Here is a 9,768-nt window from a genome sequence, read left to right on the forward strand (position 1 = left end):
AAATCCTACAAGGGTAGGTCGTGATTTTTAATCGCATGAGCTGGGATTTTTTCACGTAAAACTCCATTGTGTCATTTACTTACTGCAGTGCGCGTATTTTCTGTGGGAACTAATAGAGAACGTGGTTCTTTATATAGTTTGGTGGACCCTTAGTTTCCATCAAGTTCCCTCAGCTTGGAACTTGAAAATAGCCATGATACTGCATACTTAATAGACTAGGGCAGTCCGGTGCATTAAGATTCCGCTATGCGTGGGGTCCGAAGATGGGCGGACCATAAGGGTCTATTGTACGCAGCCTTACCCTGCATTTCTTCAAGAGACTGTTTTCCTGGATCGAACTTGTGACCTCCTAGTCATATGATATACTTAATAGACTATTGATATAAATTCATATATTATACCATCTTAATAAAGTATTAATTCTTATAGTTTCATATAGATATTGTACTGATAAATCTATTTTCAATGAGTAATATGAGCGATGAATGACTCCATATCAGCACGGTTTATGCCATCATTCTTAACTGAAGTTTTGATAGCATTACTCAAATCTGCTACTCTTTTCCTCATCTCATCTCCTTCTGCTGAAGCCATCAAATTTTTTACAGCATTTTCAATCATTTTTTATGTAACAAGTTCACCTCGACACGTCCATGGCCTAACAGTTAGTCCAATTTTTAAATACTTTGTTACAAGTTGAGAATTCCTTGGCTGATCTGAATGCATTGGTCAAGCTGCTATATGAACTCCAAAGGAAATACTCTCCATACACGAATTCCATCCGCAATGACTCATAAAACCGTTGTTGTACTATGTGCTAAAATTTCCAATTGGGGTGCCCAATCTCTTACTGTAATCCCTCATTCGTTTATTCTTTCTTCATATCCATTGCAAGTTCTTTGACCTCTTCATCACACAACGAAGTAGTCGTACCAAATGACACAAAAATAATTGAGTTTGTCAAGACAATGGAGGGACTCGTGGCGTTTGTTGGAACCTTTGCTTGTCTCTTTGGCTCTAACAGATTGAATGGACCTATAACCCATTGCTTCAATCCATTATATTCTTTAGCCATTAAATCAAGGTACAAACTTTCTGTTAGTCGCGACGAATTGTTAAGTTCACCACAACTGATCTTCCCATCAAATTATTCTTGTATCTTCAAAAGTTCCCAAAACCATGTAGGAAAGCAATCTAAAATTGATGGTATATCCTCATAATGTTCACTTCCAGGTAGAACAGGTTTTCCTTTGAATTCCTGTAAAAATGAATATGTCATGAAACTTGAAGTACTATTGAAAGAATAAAACATGGTATTTGGCATTTCAGGCAAATCTTGGACCACCCAATTCATCAAATTATCATAAAGAACAACCACTTTCTTATGATTCTTGCTTAAAAGTTCGCGTACTAGAGTGCAAACTAGCTCGCGGAGATGGAATGTCGCGTAGAATGAAGGCATTAGCAGGTTTGGATATTTGTTTGAAGCATTAGGATTAGGCAGGGGAGTTTCAAAAGAAGGTGATTGAAATTCATGGAAGTGAATGTTTGTTATGGTGAGAGGATCAAAGCCATGAAAGATTTCAAAGTAGAAAAAGCAAAATTGTATGGAGAATTTTTTGTGTATTTTCTATTCATTGTACCAATGTATTTATACAAGTATAAAAGTAATAAAATCTGTCTAGTTTCCTATTGGCCTAAGGCTAACAATATGTAACTACTTGTGTAGCTCATTAGATTCTACATGTGCTAGAGAAATCTAGAAGGTGTATTTACAACAGTAAAATTGGTAATAATTGGATGGCTGATGTTTAATCTATCATCTCCAGGATCAAGGGTTGAGCTTTCTCCACGTGTCTTCTTTAGAGATGAGATAAAATGTGCCTTTGTCTTCAAACCACTTTTAGGTCTTTCATTTGTAGCCAAACGTGTACTTCTCTTTGTTCCATCTGTATCGACATCAATATTATCGGCGCGATGTTCTCCGGGAACACCCCCCTCAAGTTGATGGCCGGTGATCGGACATTCAACTTGAACAATAAAGATCGGCAAAGAAGAGGCCCAGCAAGAGCCTTAGTAAAAAGATCTGCCAACTTTGAGGAGGAAGGAACAAAGGATAAAGAAATCAATCCGTCGAAAAGTTTTTCACGAACGAAGTGACAATAAACCTTTATATGCTTGGTTCATTCGTGAAAGGCAGGATTTTTAGCAATGTGAATCGCCACTTGGCTGTCACAATGAAGAGGCACCGGCAAAGAAGGTTCAATGGTCAAATCTTGGAGGAGACGAATGACCCAAGTGATTTCGGCCACCAGACGACGCATAGAGTAGAGTAATGGTCTGGAAGTGGGGTACCACAATCGGAGGAGAGCTTAATAGTGGGATCCAAAGGTGTAGAAACTGGTCGAGGATCTACACATCCGAATTCAGAGAGCAATTTCAAAGCAAACTTGCATTGGGTAATCACTAAACCCCCATTTTCTCTAATTAATTCCATCCCTTAAAAATAATGAGCTTCACCCAAGTCTTCAATTTGAAATTCATTGTTCAAAAAATCCTTTAGCTCATCAATTCTCGTTTGTTGTTTCCAGTGAGCAAAACATCATCGACATAGACTGCGAGAATTGTTACCAAATCCCCTGTTACTTTGAAGAAGAGGGAATAATCATTGAGCAAAGCAGTGAATCCTATCGTACCCAAAGCAGAAGATAGGCGAGCATACCACTGATGTGAGGCGTGTTTAAGGCCATACAACGATTTTCAAAGACGATAAACATGATCAGGATAAGGAGAGACCAATCCAGCAGGAAATCTCATGTACACTTCTTCATCAAGCCCTTCTTGAAGGAACGCATTGTTGACATCAAGCTGGTATAATTTCCACTCATAAAATGTTTCTGTATAATGAATTCCTTTCCGTTGAGTATCTCCTCGAATCACCAATCGTGCCTTTAATATTTCTAAAGAGCCATCTGATTTCAACTTTACCTTGTAGACCCATTTACATGGTAATGCTTTCTTGCCTTTTGACAGTTCAACTATATCCCATGTGCGATTAGATTTCAAAGCCTCAAATTCTTTATCCATAGAAGCCTTCCAACTAGGATGCATAACAGCTTGGTGGTAGGAAGAGGGTTCAGATATTTGGCATATAGAGTTAATAAGGACCTGATTTAATGCTGACAACGCAGAAAAAAATGAACAGCATAAAGGGAGAAGAGGGAGATCATGGGAAATAACAGAGTATGCAGACCCACAAATGTAATTTGACAAATACTTAGGTTGATGATGATCTCTTTGTGATATGCACAACAAAGGATCCTGTGTTGAGGATAACATATGTGATGTAGGAGTGGAACTTTTAGCAGATGAAGAGGGTGAAGGTGAAAAAAAAAGTTGAACAGAGTATAAAGGAGGTGAACTGGAAGGAACTACTTTTTGTGGGGAGAAAAGGTTGACATCATTAGATTTAGAAAATATATAATAATATGTCGAAGGAAAGCAAATAGGAAAAAGTTTTGACATAGAGTAAGACTAGGAAAAAAGGAATAAAAAGATCACATGTATTACTCTAGGATTAAGTTTATCTCTGTTTCTAGACAAGGTGAATACAAAACAAAGACATCAAAATGGTCTCAAATAATTATAATCTGAAAGATTCCCAAACAGAACATGATAAGGGGTCTTATAATATAAAACTTAAGAGGGAAATCTATTTATCAAATGAGTAGTTGTAAGAAAAAAAAATCCCCCCAATACTACTTTGGCGTATTGGACTGAAATAGAAGTGCTCTAGATGTTTACAACAGGTGTCTATGGCCCTCAAACGCCACTTTTATGGCCCTCAAATGCCGAAAAATGAGGAACGCTCATGGAGAGACGATGACTATTGTTCCTTATTCTGTTTTTATGGGACGGAAAAATTTTAAACGAACCGGTTCAGGTCGCCTGGGCCCATGCAGAAGACATGGTCTATAGTACACGAAAATCTGAGAATAGGGCGGAATTCCCGTTTTATAGTCTTAAAATACCAAAAAATGAGAAACAATCATGGATAGGCGGTGACTATTGTTCCTTAGGTCGTTTTTGATGGCCCTGCAAAATTTTTGGCCAAGCGAGTCCCGTCGCCCGAGCCCATGCTGATGGCGTGGGCTATAGTACATAAAAATATGGGAATGGGGCAGAATTCCAGTTTTATGATCCTAAAATGCCAAAAACCCATGAACGGTCATGGTGAGGCCATTACAATTGTTCCCTAGGTCATTTTTGATGGGCCGTAAAAATTTAGGCAACCTGGGTCCGGCCGCCCGAACCCATGCAAATGGCGTGGGCTATAGCACATGAAGATTTTGGAGTCGGGCGGAATTCAACTTATATGGTCCTAATATGCCAAAACACAAGGAACGGTCATGGCGAGGCTATGACTATTGTTCATTAGGCCATTTTTTATATGCCGGTAAAATAATAGGCCATATAGGTCTGACCGCTCAGGCCCGTGCAGGTGGCGTATACGAAAATCTGAGAATCGTGCAAAATTACTATTTTATGGCCCTAAGACGCCAAAAAATGAAGAACAGTCATGGCGAGACAGTGACTAATATTCCTTAGGACATTTTTAATGCGCTAGCAAAAACTTAGGTGTTCCGGGGTCCTACCGCCCGGGCCTATGCAGATGGCGTGGGCTACAACACTTGAAAGTCCGGGAATCGGCCAGAATTACAATTTTATGGACCTAAAATGCAAAAACAATGAGGAAACGGCCATGGCGAGGTGATAACTATTGTTCCTTAGGCTGTTTTTGATGGGTCGGCAAAATATTAGGCATGCAGGGTGTGGCCGCCCGGACCTATGCATATGGTTTGGGCTATAGCACATGAAAATCTACGAATCGAGCGGAATTCAAATTTTATGGCCCTAAAACACTAAAAACGAGGAACGGTCATGGCGAGGCAATGACTATTGTTCCTATGTCCATATTTGTTTGGCCGGCTGTAACGACCCGGCCGATCGTTTCATGAGTTACCGCTCCGTTTCCCCATTTCTGCTTCTTTATGTCTTGTTCATCTGTATTATGTTGTATCGGGTTGGTTGATTCGGGTTTGGAGTAGTTTTGAAGTGTTATGAGACACTTAGTCTCTTGAGTTGGCCTTTTAGTTGGAAAAGTCAACTAGAAGTTGACTTGTGTGAAAACGATCTTGAAATTTGATTTTTATGATTCGGACAGCTTCGTGACGTGATATGGGACTTAGGAGCGTGATCGGAATGTATTTTGGAGGTCCGTGGTAGATTTAGGCTTGAATTGGCGAAATTGGAATTTTGGCGTTTTCCGGTTGGTGGAAGAGATTTTGATATAGAGGTCGGAATGGAATTCCGGAAATTGGAGTAGGTCCGCTGTGTCATTTGTAACGTGTGTGCAAAATTTCAGGTCATTCGGACGAGGTTTGATAGACTTTTTGATCGAAAGCAGAATTTGGAAGTTTTGGAAACCTTAGGCTTGAATCCGAGGGTGTTTTGATGATTTGATGTTGTTTTGAGGGTTCCGAAGGTTGGTATAAGTTTGAATAGTGTTATCTGACATGTTTGTAATTTTGGTTGAGGTCCCGAGACCTCGGGAAGAATTCGGAAGATTTTTGGAAAAGTTTGGTATAGGAAGTGAGCAGCTTGAGCTGCTGCCCCTGTCATAATCGCACCTGTGGGTTGGTGACTGCAAGTGCAAGATCGCAAAAGCGTTAGATCAGCCGCAGATGCGGCCATGAGCTAGAAGACCAGAAGTCGCAGGTGCGGAAGGTTGAACGCACCTGCGAGACCGCAGGTGCGGTAGTTAAGGCGCAGTTGCAGTCCCAGGACTTTAAGAGGAAACCGCAGATGCGGTTGGCTAGACCGCATAAGCGGTACCGCAGAAGAGATAAAAGGGTCTCAGGTGCGGAATCCCTGGGCTAGAAGGTATAAAAAGGTCCTCTTCGCGAAATTTGCTAAGTTTCTCCATTTTTGAAGACGGGAAGAGAGCTAGGGCAGTGATTTTTCAAGAGAATCGAAGGGTTTCAGTTGGGTAAGCTTCTTAAGCTTCATTACTTGTTTTTATGATCATTTTTCCATTGTTTAATCATGGTTTTAGTGGAAATTAAGGAAGAAAATTGGGGGATTAGGGCTTGAAATTTGGAGACCTTGACTTAGGGATTTGAGGGGTCGTTTGTGGTCGGATTTTTATGTTCTTGGTGTGTATGGACTCGTGGAAGGATAAGGATTCTATTGACGTAATTTTTATCGGATTCCGAGATGTGGGCCCGGTGGTCAGGTTTGACCAATTTCGGGATTTTTGATATAATTTGATTATTTTCGCATGGGCTTCGTTCCCTTAGCATATATTGATGTTATAATTCTGGTTTTGGATAGATTCGACGCGAGTTGAGGCCGAGTCGATAGGCAAAGGCGTCGCGGAGTAGTATTTCATCTGGTTTGAGGTAAGTAACCATTGTAAATCTGGACCTGAGGGTATGAAACCTTTCGTATTGTTTTGATAAATGAGGTGACGCATATGCTAGGTGACGAGCGTGTGGGCGTGCACCGGTAGGGATTCTGACTTGGTCCGTCCCGTAGCGGCTATTAAGCCGCGTATTTGATTTGAGATCTTATGATATTCCGTATTTTAGATATGTATACCATATTTTGGGCTGTACGCCGTGTTTGGGGCCTTGTGCCGACCTGTTTAGACCCTCAGGGGTATTTTTACTACTTTCCTCACCCTATTTGATTTGAAAGCATATCCTCAATCATGTTTTACCAACTTATTGTTTAATTCGGTTTCATTACTCTACTTCCTAATATATGAAAACTGTTGGGGCTGAGTTTCCCTGATTTTCACTGATGTGCCCGAGTGGTCGTGAGGTTAGTGACTGAGAGAGGTTGAAGACCTAATGATGAGGATTATACATTTATATTATAGATCGGGCTGTACGCCGCAATGATATTATACATATATTATGGATCGGGCTGCACGCCGCGGTATGTATTGGATCGGGGGCTGCGCGCCGCAACGATATGACGCTTGGGATGTAGGAGCCCCTCCAGAGTCTGTACACACCAGTGAGCGTAGTCAACTATATATTTATGGATCGGCACGCCGTAGCGATTATCATTACTATTATGAGATATCTATTGAGCTGGAGTGCTAGGTGTGAGTACTGATTGACGAGCGACTAAGAAGCTTGCCCAAGAGACTATACGTATGAGTGATACCTTACTCGAGTGGCTTATTTATGACATACTTCTGCCTTTACTCTTCTTTATTACTGAGCCTCTGTTGAATAAATGTTTTTAAAGGATTCTTAATTGGAAACTGGAGTTTTACGAGATAACTGATTATTGAACTGCAGATTTGACTTAATAATTCTGTTGAGATTTCTTATATGAATTTAAATGCTCGTCACTGCACTCAGACTTTATTTACTTTAGTTACTTACTGAGTTGGCGTACTCACGTTACTCCCTGCACCTTACTTGCAGATCCAGGTGCCTGAGCATCAGAGTGAGAGCTTCCAGCACTCTCAGAGTCTATCCGGAGATCGCGAGGTAGCTGCACGGCATTCGTAGCCCTGCCTTCCTCCTTCCTATCTTAGTACTTTGTATTTCAGATTCATTTTGTATTATTTAGACAGTGTTTGGTTGTACTTAGAGGCTCATGACTAGTGACACCAGATTCGGGCTGTGTTGATATATTTTCGTACTTGGGGTCGTGACAAGTTGGTATCAGAGCCTAGGTTACATAGGTCTCACGGGTCATGAGCCGGTTTAGTAGAGTCTCGCGGATCGGTACGGAGACGTCTGTACTTATCCTCGGGAGGCTGCAGAACCTTTAGGAAAAACTCCAAATTCTTAAAATTCCTGTCGTGCGAATCTGTTGATTCTAGTACTAAACTTCTGTTATTCTATTCTCTCACAGATGGTGAGGACACGTGCTACCGGTCAGGATGGACGACCACCAGTACCACCAATTAGGGCTACTAGAGGCCGAGGACGCGGCCGAGGCCGTGGTAGGTGCAGGGGTGTAGCCCGCACAGCAGCTAGGGCAGCATCAGTAAATCCACCAACCGCCCCAGTTCATGATCAGGTCCCAGTTGCGGACGCTCTAGCAGCACCAGCTCAGGCACCGGCTGTGCCGATTGTTATTCTAGGCCTTCGGGAGGCCCTAGCTCAGATTCTATCAGTGTGCACTGGCCTGGCTCAGGCGGTCTCAGTTACCACAACCGCAGCCACTTCTCAGCCAGGGGAGGTACTCAAACTCTCGCTGCTCGCACACCTGAGTAGGTAGTGCAGGAACTTCAGACACTAGGGGCACCTTCAGCCCATCCAGTTGCACCAGCCCAAGATTATGTGGTACCCGTTATGCCTGACGACGAGCAGCGTCGATTGGAGAGGTTTGGTAGACTTCAACCTCCAACTTTCAGTGGTACGGAGAGCGAGGATGCCCCAGGGTTTCTTGGACAAGTGTTAGAGGATTCTTCGTACAACGGGTATTCTGGAGACCAGTGGGGTAGGCCTATTGATGCAGCGCCCCTTACCTGGCAGCAGTTCTCCGTTCTCTTTTGGAGAAGTATGTGCCTCAGTCTCGCAGAGTGGAGTTGCGTAGGTCGTTAGCAGCAGTTGCGTCAGGGAGATATGACTGTGGCGCAATATGAGATGAGGTTCTCGGAGTTAGCTCGTCATGCTATTTGGTTAGTTCCTACTGATAGAGAGAGGATCAGGAGGTTCGTTGATGGCCTCACATATCAACTTCGGATTCTCATGCCAGGGAGAGGGTGTCAGGTGCTACTTTTGAGGAGGTTGTTGATATTGCTTGCGAAATTGAGTCAGTTCGTTGCCAGGAGTGAGATGAGAGGGAGGCCAAGAGGCCTCGGGGATCTGGTAGCTTTGGTGGAGCTCCTTCGAGAGGTCAGTTTCAGCACGATAGAGGTCGTCCATTCAAACATCCTCAGTCAGCTCGCCCAGTCCACTGTGGGGCGTCATCGGGCTATGGTTCTCACAGCTCACATCGGGGCCATTCATCGCTCAGTGCCCTACCAACCCAGAGTTCGTCCCGTGCTCCATTGGTTCAGGGTTCTTCTATGCCAGGTCCTTCTACTGGTCATTTCGGTGCTAGGGGTTCCCTTCAGTCCCCGTTCCCCGCACCAGGGAGTTGTTATGAGTGTGGAGAGTTTGGGCATATGAGGAGGCAGTGTTCTCGTCTTCTTGAGGGTCCATCTCAGCAGAGGAGTCAACGCTCGACTTCAGCTCCAGTTACTTCACGACCCGCTCAAGCAGCTAGGGGTTGGGGTTAGTCAGCTAGGGGTCGTCCTAGAGAGGAGGTCGATCAGGTGGTGGTCAGGCCCGTTTCTATGCATTCCCATCCATACCAGATGCTATTGCTTCAGATGCTGTGATGATAGGTATTGTCCCAGTCTGCCATAGAGATGCCTCTGTACTATTTGATCCTGGTTTCGCTTTTTCATATGTGTCATCATATTTTGCATGTTATTTGGATACGCCCCGTGAGTCTCTTTTTTCATCTGTTCGTATATCTACTCTGGTGGATGATACTATGGTTATGGACCGTGTATACCGGTCGTGTGTGGTGACTATTGGGGGTCTGGAGACCCGAGTGGACCTTCTGTTACTTTGTATGGTGGATTTCGATGTGATTTTGGGCATGGATTGGTTATCCCTGTGCCGTGCTATATTGGACTGTCATGCTAAGACAGTGACGTTGGCTATGCCAGGTGTGCCACGGATTGAG

At 43.2% G+C, this 9,768-nt stretch overlaps 1 pseudogene; it reads right to left on the minus strand.

The window, feature by feature from the left end:
* Nucleotides 1-462: 462 nt before the first annotated feature.
* Nucleotides 463-2,497, minus strand: LOC109212071 (annotated as a pseudogene).
* Between the last annotated feature and the right edge of the window lie 7,271 nt (nt 2,498-9,768).

This window comes from Nicotiana attenuata, unplaced genomic scaffold (genome assembly GCF_001879085.1).
Source record: "Nicotiana attenuata strain UT unplaced genomic scaffold, NIATTr2, whole genome shotgun sequence".
Taxonomy (NCBI): domain Eukaryota; kingdom Viridiplantae; phylum Streptophyta; class Magnoliopsida; order Solanales; family Solanaceae; genus Nicotiana; species Nicotiana attenuata.